Below are 12,122 nucleotides of genomic sequence, written 5' to 3' on the forward strand. Positions count from 1 at the left end.
CTTCTCCCTCTGCCTGTGACTCTGCCTCTCTCTCTCTCTCTCTCTGACTATCATAAATAAATAAAACAAAAAAAAAAATAAAAAAAAAATGAGAAGGCAAAGAAGGATCCAACCAATCATTGAAAGCCTAGTAGAAAAAAGACTTACCATATTTGTACCAATCATTGTAATACTTTCATTCTCTAAGTCACAAAACACCCAGAAAAAGATACTGATTTGTTCAGTCCTTCAGGGCCATAAAAAGAAAATAGTAATCTCTTGTTTTCCATGATACCGAATCCAAGTAATATTTCATCTACAGTGCCACCTAAGCCTACACATTTTACAATTGTATACCTGAACTTTGCTTTTCTTTTTTTTAGTGGCCTCCTCATTAAGTTAATTAAGTAGCTGGCCTTTTCCTGGGAAGGTCTAAAATATACCTGCAGTATTATGTCTTAGCAGTTTACTAAGACACCATTTTTCACAACTAAAACCTTAATCATCTTAAATATTCCTAAGATTCTTTTATCCCGTACATGGATCACCTCTTACTATGTTTTATTGATAATGTAATGCCTAAAATTCATTCCATATCTTTCATAAGCTCAAAAAGAACATAATGCTTTTAAGGAAAATTACACTTTGTCAAAACAAAGGACACAACTTATCCCAGGATATATTCCAAGAATCAAATCTTTCAGTTATGACAGACTTGACACCATTAAAATTTTTTCATTCTGGTCAAGAGATAATTAGAAGATTCATTGGTCTCATTCATCAGTGCAAGCAAAGGGTTCATTACTTTTCTCAGACCACTATGTATATCTATAATTTAATCAGGTTTTCAATGATTAAACCCCTAAGCAGAAGTAAACATTTTATGATTTAAAATGAGGCCTTCAATAATTTCCCATCCATTCATGAATAAGTGATCTAAACAAGTCTTATATTCTGACTCAACTTCATGGGAATCATCAGACACCAAACATTAACATTTATTTTTATTCTGGGCAAAAGCCTGCACTGTGTGTCACATCAATAAAAGCTTTAGTTCAAATGATGGAAGCTTCTAGGCATTGGGACTTAGATTTTCCTTTAAACTTGATGGTTCCTCACACTGAGCAATCTTTGTTGTTATTTTAAAAATTCAGTATTTATAAACAAGTGGGTTTACTTGCTTGTTAATGAGTCTTATCTTAGGATCAGACAGGAAGTTTTCAGGATTTATCGAAACAGAATCCAACTTATCCATAGAATATGACCCTTTTTACTAGAGACCAAATCCGCCCAGATGGCAGAACACATTGCATACCCTAGATCTTGGCAAACGGGTAGAGATAAGAGAGCTAACATTTATTGTAGTAGCAGACATGTTTTGCATATAGTATGTGATTTTTTGTTATGCTTTGGAAACAGCAAGCATTCTCAATATCACAGGAATTCCAATTCAGAATATCCAATAGATTAAAGAACTCTTTCTGCCCTGATACTTTTGAAGTATAGTCATTATAAATTAGAAGTCTGCACACAAAAGGATAACTTGAAGGCAAAGGGAAATATTTTAGGTAATCATTATGAAAAATAGGAGCTTTAATTAAGATCTTGGCCCCTTAACACTACAAGCCAATTCTTTAAAGAAGTTTAAAGAAGCTATTGTGGAATACCAGGGATTGATACCAAAAAAAAAAAAAAAAGAAAGAAATACTAGGAGAAATCTGGCTTTATATTAAATGAAAATAATCTATGGCACTTTCAGATCAGTCACTTGCTGTCCCCCAAAACTTGCAATAGTACAGTAAACTAATATTGGACCAGGGGTGTTTACTAAAATTACTGAGGAATATTTGCTTTGGGTCCTATCTGTCATCACCATTATCCTGGTAAACACATAAAGATGGGGTATGGACAAGAAGCCCAGGCTCAGGGTAACTTCGGACACATTCAGAAGAGTTTCATAAAGTATTCCCTGCAAAAAATTTTAAATATGTCTGTTCACTGTTTGCTTACTGCCACAATCTGACTTGATAGAGGGTTACTGATTAAATTTTAGCAAAAATATTTGCTTCATTCCCAATCTAGGGAAAAAGAGCATCAATTTAGAGTGAATAATATTAAAAAAAATTACAAAACCTTGCTACTTAGAAATATTACTGTTCAAATTATAGTCATCTTCAGAAAAGTTAGGAAGAAGAAATGCAATTCTGAAACTAACCTTTGCAAAGCACTTAATGATCTGATATTGTGGGAGAGAAATCAAAGAGCCTGAAACTCCAATGGGAGGGACATTGCCAGTAACTGAGCAAAACTCAAACAGGTTGGTTTTTATAATCATAACTATTTATTTAGGAGACACAAGCCATCCTCCTACTAGTAAAAGGATGTTTTGGCTGGAGACTTTAAATTGTGAATTCTTGGAAATTTTCCAGAAGCAGACACCTTCATGTTCATGTAAGTCATGATGTAAAGCTGAACTTTTTGCCTGAGACCCAGAGAACAAGATACAGATGACTGAAATAACAGACTATCATGCTTTTATGAATGTTAATATTCTTTATTTTTATAACTATTTTATTTTATTTTTACTGGTTTAAGATTTTGGCTACAATAGATCATACTAGCTCTTAACTAGTATAGATATAGATATAGATAGATATAGATATAGATATAGATAGATAAATATAGATATATAGATATAGATATAGATCATCTAGCTCCATTATAATGAAACAAATAACTTCAAGTTTAATATTATCAACCAGTAAACACAATTTTAGAAGCAAATATCACAAAAAGATAGCTAAACACATAAAACTCCATTTAACATCTCACATAGGACTTTTTGTAGGAGCTCTGTTTTGTAAGCAAAGTTTCATAAATGTAGAGCTTGGGAAGACACTATCATGACTGATACTCTTACTTTTATAGACTTTAAAAGGAAGGTTCACCTTTAGGTAAATTTTCTGACTCTGATCTTTAACAGATTATCTCTTATTATCTGGCACCTGACTGCTTTGTTGAATGACACTGAAAATGTAAAATACTAGTCAGCTACCTATGGTGGTATTTTTGCTACACAACCAGAGAGTTAGGTAGCCCTCAACCGGTGATATTTGATTTGTAGGATCAAAGTCTATAGGTTTCTGTAGGCAAAATGGCGCAAGGACTTATCCTGATGGACTATTGCCAGTCTTTCTGATAGTCTTATTTTCAAAGAGACCCAGGGTCCATTTTGATACTGATTTCTCCTACCAAAAAATATAAATAAATAAATAAATAAATAAATAAATAAATAAATAAAAGGAGGGAGAGAAATTATTTGATAACATAATTCAAGAAGAAAAATCACTCTTGGCCTGTGACTCCAAAACTAACAAAAAAGGAATTCCGGATTGTCTTCAACTCTTTGCTTTGCACTTTGAAAGAAGCCCAGAAAATGGGGACAAATTCTTTATTGTGTGATTCAAATCATAACTAAGAAGTCAAAAAAGATCATAGAGGCTGGATAATTACCTGCCTTAAGGTGAGAAACTTTCAGCTATAAGAAGAATAATGTCTGAGGATCTAGTATATAATATGGTGTCTATACTTAATTATATTGAATCATACAATTGAAATTTTCTCAGAGAGTAGGGCTTAAGTGTTCTCACAAGCACACAAAAAAGTAGATATATGATAGCTGTATTGATTAATTTGATGGGGAAATCTTTTTATAATGTTTATGCACATCAAAACATGTATCCTTTAAATATATATGACAATTTTATTTTATTTTTTTTATATGACAATTTTATATGTTAATTATACCTCTAAAGCTTTAAAAAGGGAAATTTAATTTAATTCTAGATTGGAATTAGAGCTGATATAAAGACCTTATATTGCCCTAGCAACTGAAACAAGGTGGAAAGTGATACCATTAATAAAGGTAAAGCTTATACAAAGAACATGTAAATGTTGTGGGGAAATTCTTTCACTTTTGAGATTCTCTGCTTGGAAATATCTATACTGTGTGCAGTTGGTTTGTCCACTGGATTGGATGGGAAATAGCAAGTTGAGAGTGATCAGTAAAAAAGATGATTATAATGGTAAATAAAATGAAAAGAGAAGAGAGAAAACACTATTCCTCTGGGAACAACAGATTGGTGACTAGGTAGTAGAGGAGAATATTAAAAAAAAATACTATGCAGGAAAGACTAGTGCAATGAAGTTATAGTCGACTTTGAATGCCGATCAGACTAGTGCCACAGAAACACAGAATCTGAGAAAAAAAACTGGTGAGACTTTAATTTGAGCATATAATTGAGTTTAGGGAAAACTAAGCATGCACATGTCCAAGGCAGAAGAAAGAGTGAGAGAAACAAAGACAGGAATTTAGGATGGGAAGCATGCTAGGTATGGGGAAGCAATAATGCAAGGCTACTCTAGAGCAGTAGTCTATGGAAAACAAAGGAGAGATTTGAGTCAGGTTGTTCAATATAGGAACAAGGTTAAATTCTGATGTACTTACTTTACCTATACAGCCTGTATTCTGCTCCACATTTTCTTAATTCCATTTTCCTGTTTCTCCACTACATTTAGTTGATTTAAATTCTTCTTCACATGTTAAGCTTTCATTTAGAGATGAAATAGGTCATTGCCTATGATCTGTTATACTGTAAGCAATAAAACCTCATATAAACATTAACAAATATAAAATACTAATCTTTAATAAAATTATTCATTTACAGATGAAATATATAATAAGAAAATGAATTTAAATACATTCCTGTATTTGTTTAAAGATTTATCTATTTCTTTTAGAGAGAGAGCAGGGGAAAGGGCAGAAGGAGAGAATCTCCAAGCATAAGTCCCCACTGAGCTGGGAGCCTGATGCAGGCTCTATCCCCTGACCCATGAGATCATAACTTGAGCTGAAACCAAGAGTCAGTCGCTTAACTGACTGAGCCACTCAGATAGTCCTTCTATACTTTTCTTTTTGACTTTTGGTGTTGATGCTGTCTTCTTAACCTTTGAGTGGAGAGGGGCCTGATGAATAGAGAGAAGTTAAAAGGATTGCCAGACCAGAAAGTCAAACATAAAAAAAAAAAAAAAGAGTGAATATTCAGTTTCTGACTTTGCAAATAATAGACAGGAAACTTCAAAGTCAGACTTCATTGGGAAATAAAGGATTTTCAATTTCTATATCTACCCTCACCAAATGGCATAATAGTTTTACTATTTACCCAGGAAAGGAATAAAGAAGACATGATTACAAAGGAATTAAAATGACAAATCCATTTCTTACTATTTTAGCATCCTGCAGAAAGGGAGAACGGCAAATGTATGAAACCCCTGATGATATAGCAACTAATGGTAATACTGGCTATAAGCTTTTAGGAAAAATTACCAAAAAAAAAAAAAAAAAGGTCATTTACAATAGTGTGCAAGAAAAATGTAGTGATTTTATCAGGAGAAATCAATTTAGGTGACCTTCGTTCTTCATGGCCAGCATGTGGTATGCCTGGATCCTAAATCTCCTAATATGCCCTAAGGGAACATGAAGTAGAGAAGGATTTGTGGTCATGGTGAAGAGACTACTATATGTGTGAACATGAAAAACAGAGGCAGGTGCCTGGGACCATAGATGCTAGCTTTGAATAAAATAATACATATTTTTTCAAGCCAAGAACCACATGTACCATTTTGAAGCAGAAAGAGAATCACATGGATTTGTACCCCTCATTTCTTTTGCTCTGCACTGAGACATGTTAGATACATATCTTTAAAACAGCCAGCAGGTCACCATTTGGCTAGGAGGCACACCAGGTAGGACCAGAGTTCTGAAAATATAAGAATTCTGCATGATTCATTCAAACATTGGGGTAAATTCTATAAAGATGCTAAAGGAAGTATTAGCCTAAACTAAAATTATTGGTTAGGTCCAAGTATTATTTTGTCTTTTTTTTACTACCTTATTTAGTGAAATTCATTAAGGAAAAACAGATTAACAAATAGGAAATCAAATTTTAAGAAAATAATTCTTTGTAATCTGACTGAATTATAAATCCTGCTATATATTTTTCTTCTTTTGCTTTCATTATAATCCATGCACTTGGTGGAAGGCAGTAGAGATCCCAGTACTTCACTGTTAGAATTAATCACTCTACCAAGGTAGTAAATTGGAAGTAGTAACTGAGCAAAAGAATGTCTTATTTTTACCCAGTTTCAAGTAGCATTCGATATTGTAATTGTGACCAAATTCATGTTTTTGGCATATTAATATCTCTCTGAAAAGCAGATATAGTGATGGTTCCATCCTTATAAAATTATCTATTCAAGACTGTGCTTTGAAGTTCACAATCTGGGAAAGGCTAAGGGATAGAAAAAAATGTGAATTTGAATGGCTGTTTTCTTTCTGCTTCAAAAAGAGTAATCTATATGGAACAGTTTTAGCTAAGCCAGGTTCTAATCAATTTCCATTATTGGTAAAGAAGAAACTGTTCATATTTTATTTAACATATCATGAAACATTTGGGTATAAAGTTAATCTGCTTTCTTTGCAAATCTTCAACATCACCAATATCATTCTATTTTATCACTGTCATGTGAGGGAACAATATGATGGGAAGTTACATTTGGCTCTAGAAATTTTTATTAATTTTTAAAATAATAATATATTTTTGCTTGTTCTAAAAGGTTATTGTTTTTCAAAAGAATAAGGTCTTGTTAGACATTTTAGAGGCATCTTCTGCATGAAAGTAATAAAATGAGATGCATCCAATGTTTACCATTATTTAGATAATGCTTTGGGATACATTTAAAAATTATGGGGTGCCTGGGTGGGTCAGTCAGCTAAATGTCTGACTTTGGTTCAGGTTATGATCCCAGGGTCCTGAGATTGAGCCCTGTGTCAGGCTTTCCACTCAGCAGGGAGTCTGCTTGTCCCTCTCCCTCTGCCCCTCTCCCTGCTGTATTTCTTTGTCTCTCTCAAACAAATAAAATCTTTAAGAACATTTTAAAAATCATTCATAGAATGCTATGTGAGTCTAATGGATAATACTTAAACTGTCTCTATAAATTTAGTGTTATTTTGTGGCTATTTTTTCCAAGTTGCTCCAAGCTGAAGTTTTGTACAGCTATGTAGAGGAGAAAATATAGAATAGTCTTTCTTAAAGTATCATTAGGGATGACTAAAAAGAAGGTTTTTATAATTCTATAATTTTTGTATTATAGTACAGCTTCCTTAGAGGAAGCCATGCTCCTTTACATGAGACAAAAATTGAACGTTACCAAGACATCTTCCTCTGAAGCCATATCCCTTTATTTGTATGCTTATCTTAAAATGCCAATTGCCAGAAACTCCAATGATAGATTAAAGTGAAATATGGATGCTTTATTAGCCAAGGAAAAAGAAATTGTTGTGTTTGAAGGCAAAGATATAAGGAAAATAATTAAAAAAAGATGTAAGGAAAATAGTTGAATGGAACATTTGGCAATGATAATGAAGAAAATCTGGGAATAATGTTATGACTGATATAAATATCATCAATTCCCCATTATATTGTTGACTTTTTGTGAGCATTGGGTAGTGGAGGGCAGAGTCTCAACGGGTAGTGGAGAACAGAGTCTCAAGACTCTGCAAGACTTGGTCTTCAACTTTGGTCATGTCACAATACCGAATTTGTTTCTAGTGTTAACTAAGCTATTAAGACTCTATCTTTTACAAAATCCTTCAGCTCTGAGATGATAAGATACAAATGTATTTTCGTTTTGTTATTTCATTATGTAACTCTTGCCTCACTTTCAAAAATGTTCAAGTGATAGTAAAAGAAAAATTTTAAATGAACCTTAAGATAGCAACATGAAATTTCAAAACTAGGACATATGATTCTGATACTTTTTATTATATTTTTCTTTGAAATGTCTTCCTTGTATGAACTAGAATTGCTGTTAGAGGCATTCTTTTAATGCCTATTTCATTTATTTTTGCAGAAATAAATGTGACTGTGTGTGTGTTTGTGTGAGTGTGTTCTACCTTGGTCCAGAAAGTATTTCAGGCAATTTGGTAAGATATAAAGCATTTCAAGAGGAAGACACTAGCTGTGAATAAAGTAGTTCAGGTGTTATTTCAACTCAAATATCCTATTTTTATTTTTTCCTGTTAGATAAAAGTTAATGTAATTGTCAGTCATATTTGGATAAAATATTGATTGAACCAGAGTATACTTCTTTTCTGCAGTGACTAGATTTAGAGATTTGCAAATAATCAAGAGATTATTAGATCCATTTTATTTCAGATAAGCACAAAAAAGTTCAGCCATTTATAAGAATGCACTGTCAAATTTCCAAATCTTAACATTTATCTGGCTTTAACTTTATTTTAAAAATATTTCTCTTGAAATAACAATTTGTAATGTGCCAAACTGTATAAAATGTGCTAAGTTGTGAGAGATAGACTATTGGTAGAAATAAATAATGAAATTCATGTCCACCAGGAGCATATGACGTCAATCTGTATGTTTCAGGGTCATATACTCTCTATATACATGTATGTTGTAAGAATTAACAAGGATTCTCTCTCTCTTTCATGACAAAGATATATATTTATTTATATATGCACATATTATATACATTATATACATATACATGCATATATATATATATGTACGTGTATAACATATTCATTTATAATATTCAAATTATGGTCTTTGGTGACCTTAAAAGTTTCAAGTGAAAGCTAGTCAAGACCTATTCAGTCTAGAAGATCTAAACATCTTTTGAATTTACTTTTAAAATATTAAGCTAAAAGCAAAAAAGAGGAAAGATAAAGGAAGAAAAGATTTAAGTTCACCTTAAATAATATTTTCCCTTTGCTAATTGCAAATTCTAAGGTATAAAATCAGAACCTATGGCTTGTAATAATGAAAGTAAGAACTGACTTTAATTGAGTTCCTACTAGTTACTAATAAGGTTGTGTTAAATTAGGAATGTGAAATGACTCACAATCCTTTAGAGTACCAACCAAAATAAGCAAAATAGCAAACAGAGATTTAAAGATCAACTTTTTTTTTTTTGATAGGAATAGATTAGAGAACAGACTAGAGTACAATGACACAACCAAGATCCCTAACAGTCCTCTGAAATCTTGACTCTTAGATGGAATACCTGATGGAATGCTTGTGACTACAACCTCCTGAACGGTCTCTTACACATATTTCTCACATGGGGATGGTTAGAGAATTGCCTCTAGAGCTTCCCGTAGAATGTTTAGTGTCTGACCACATATCCGTAAAAATGAAACAAGGTCTGAGAATATCATTCCACTCTTTATCATTCCACTTTTGAAGGCAGACACAACACAGAGAACACAATTACTTGAGGCATCTGTGCTTTGTTATTTTTCTCCAGTTTCCCAAACAGGTAAGTCATTCTTAATTCCATGTGAATAAGAATTTGGAAATTTGAAAAAAAAAGAATTTGGAAATTTGGAATTCTATTTGAAAATTTTGAAAAAAATTACAGAGAGCTGTTGGCTCTTCACAAAAATTCCACTTTAATAGAGTTAAGCACGTACCAGGTAAGAGGTAAGAGGTGATTTACCTTAATACTTTTTTTTTGGTGACAAGATCTGAATCTTGGAGGTTTCTACTGAAGTGTTCAAATACCAAATATTGAGTATTAAAGTGGTATGTGTACCAATACAACTTTATTAACACAAACAGGTAGTGGGTTGCATTTGGCTGGTGAACATTACTTTTCTGATTCCTGATCTAGAAAAAAGGAAAATAGCTGGCTAGATGTTTTAGAAATGGAGTTAAGGAAAGTGTCACTGTTTGGGAGTTATCTTTCTTTCCTATAGTTTTTTGGATCAAGATTGAGCCTAAGAAAATATGGAGAGATACCACATGAGGGGAAAGCCAACTTGATTCATTTTACATCCTACCAAAGGAACCACTTAAGGGATATGGAATCCAAAAAGACAAAGAATTAGTATGGACTTGATCTCAGTAAAAACCAGTAGCTGAGATGGTAATAGCCAGTTAGAGGGAAATGCATCATCAGCATTTATAGAAAAAGCAAAATTTATTAAAATATCATAAGAGCATGAGTCTTTTAAACACTTGTCATCTTGAGACAGTACCACCAGAGTAAAATTTTTTTTGTCACCCTTACTTCTCCCTCTGGCTCTGGCGGAGTCAGAATAACTATTAGCAACATGGAGGTGGAGGAAAAATACTAGTCTGTGAATGAGAGAAAAATCATGTAGCGCATTTGAATATTCCACTATACAGTGATAGAGTTACAGTCAGTTCCAATTACTTGGGAAATGTTTCTGAATAAACAATAGAACTTTCAAATAAAACTCATTATTGATAGTTTTAATTCTATGGAACTTACTAATAAAATAAGTCCTCAGGCATTTACTCACAGCTTTTTCTTTTTTTTTCTTTTTAAAGATTTATTTATTTATTCATGAAAGACAGACAGAGAGAGAGAGAGAGAGAGTGAGAGAGAGAGAGAGACAAAAACATAGGAGAGGGAGAAGCAGGCTCCTCGGAGGGAGTCCAATGCAGGACTCAATCCCGGATCCTGGGATCACACCCTGAGCCAAAGGCAGATGCTCAACTGCTGAGCCACCCAGGTGTCCCAACTCACAGCTTTTTCACTTTGTATTTTGTCATGCCAACAACTTTTACTATAAGGATTTCTTGCCTAGTATAGATTAAAAGCAGGCAATTTAAGGAGGAAGGGAGTAGGAAGTGGGACTGCTAAGAATGAATAATAAATATTCACAGTTTAGCACTTTGGAAGAAGGAAACCCTCAAGCAAGTTAAGTGCCCCCCCTCACCTCAGTGCCCATCACTCAGTCACCCCAACCCCCCCGCCCACTTCCCCTACCACTACCCTTGTTCATTTCCCAGAGTTAGGTGCCAGAAGACAACCTATTAAGATCCATTTCAATATTGATTTATCCTGTCAAATATTTTTTCACTTGTTGATATGGTATTTTAGGTGAAGCACATAACAAAACCTATTTTTCAAGTGTTCTGTAATGAAAGACTAATTTATATTTAATTGAAATATTGACTTACAGTAAAAAACTCAAGTCTTAAATGTCCCTGATATATATATATCCTTTTGCTTAGGATCATAACCATAACTTGTTTTTTTTTTTCCTGCCTTCCTTCCTTCCCTCCTTCCTTCCTTCTTTCTTTCCCTCCTCCCTCTATCCCTTCCCCTGTCCCTCCCCTCTCTTTTTCTTTTATTCTCAGACTGAAAAAAAAAGTATGTTAGAAGTCAACTGACTACTTGCAAAAAGAACAGTTTTTATGAGAGCTAGGATTACTTAGAAGTTCCCTTTACATCTTGGGATTACATCAAGGTAAGTAACTGGGACTAATAGAAGATTTTGTCATCCCTTTGTTGTCAATTGGCCACATAGAAGACAGACAATATGACCCTAGATGGTTACCTCAAATGCCTGTCTCAAAAATGTCCAATAATCTTATTTGTATCAATAATTATGTGGCTCTTGGACACACTACTATATAATATTCTCCCAAATTAGTTCTTTATCAAATAATTATTTTTATCTTAAAATTGGGCAAGGACGTATGGAAAATTTGCCAAGAAGGCCAAAGCAATCTCCAATAACTGTGGTGGCAATCATACCTTTCTCCCTCCCCCCTAGTAGGTTTCCTCCTGTTTCATACTCTGAGGTCTTGTCTAAACTGCAATCTTATCTATCTGTCAACTAGGAAAACTTGGGTTTTACTAGGAATCTTGAAGTTTGTCCTATATAGCTATAGCTAGATAAATACTAAAATTTGATTAAATCTACATAAAGAAATTTGGGAATCATTCAAAGACAAAAAAATGCAGCTATTTCTTAGTAATTCAATTTAATGGAAAAGGCACTGTTTATAATATTGCCTCATTCAGAATGAATAGTCTGATCCTAGAACAGCTTCAACTTTAGACTCCTAATGCCTAAGTAGCAAGGCCACATTATGTCTGTTATTTTAACTGTGCCTATTCTAAAAAAGCAACTTCTGAAGTCCACAAAAGCAGTGACATTAAGGTAAAGGTAGATCAAATCCTCTCCAATTCTTCCTTTTTTTTTTTTCACTATGCCACATTTCCCCCCACACTTCCATCTGGAT

This window comes from Vulpes vulpes, chromosome 6 (assembly GCF_048418805.1).
Source record: "Vulpes vulpes isolate BD-2025 chromosome 6, VulVul3, whole genome shotgun sequence".
In the NCBI taxonomy this organism is placed as follows: domain Eukaryota; kingdom Metazoa; phylum Chordata; class Mammalia; order Carnivora; family Canidae; genus Vulpes; species Vulpes vulpes.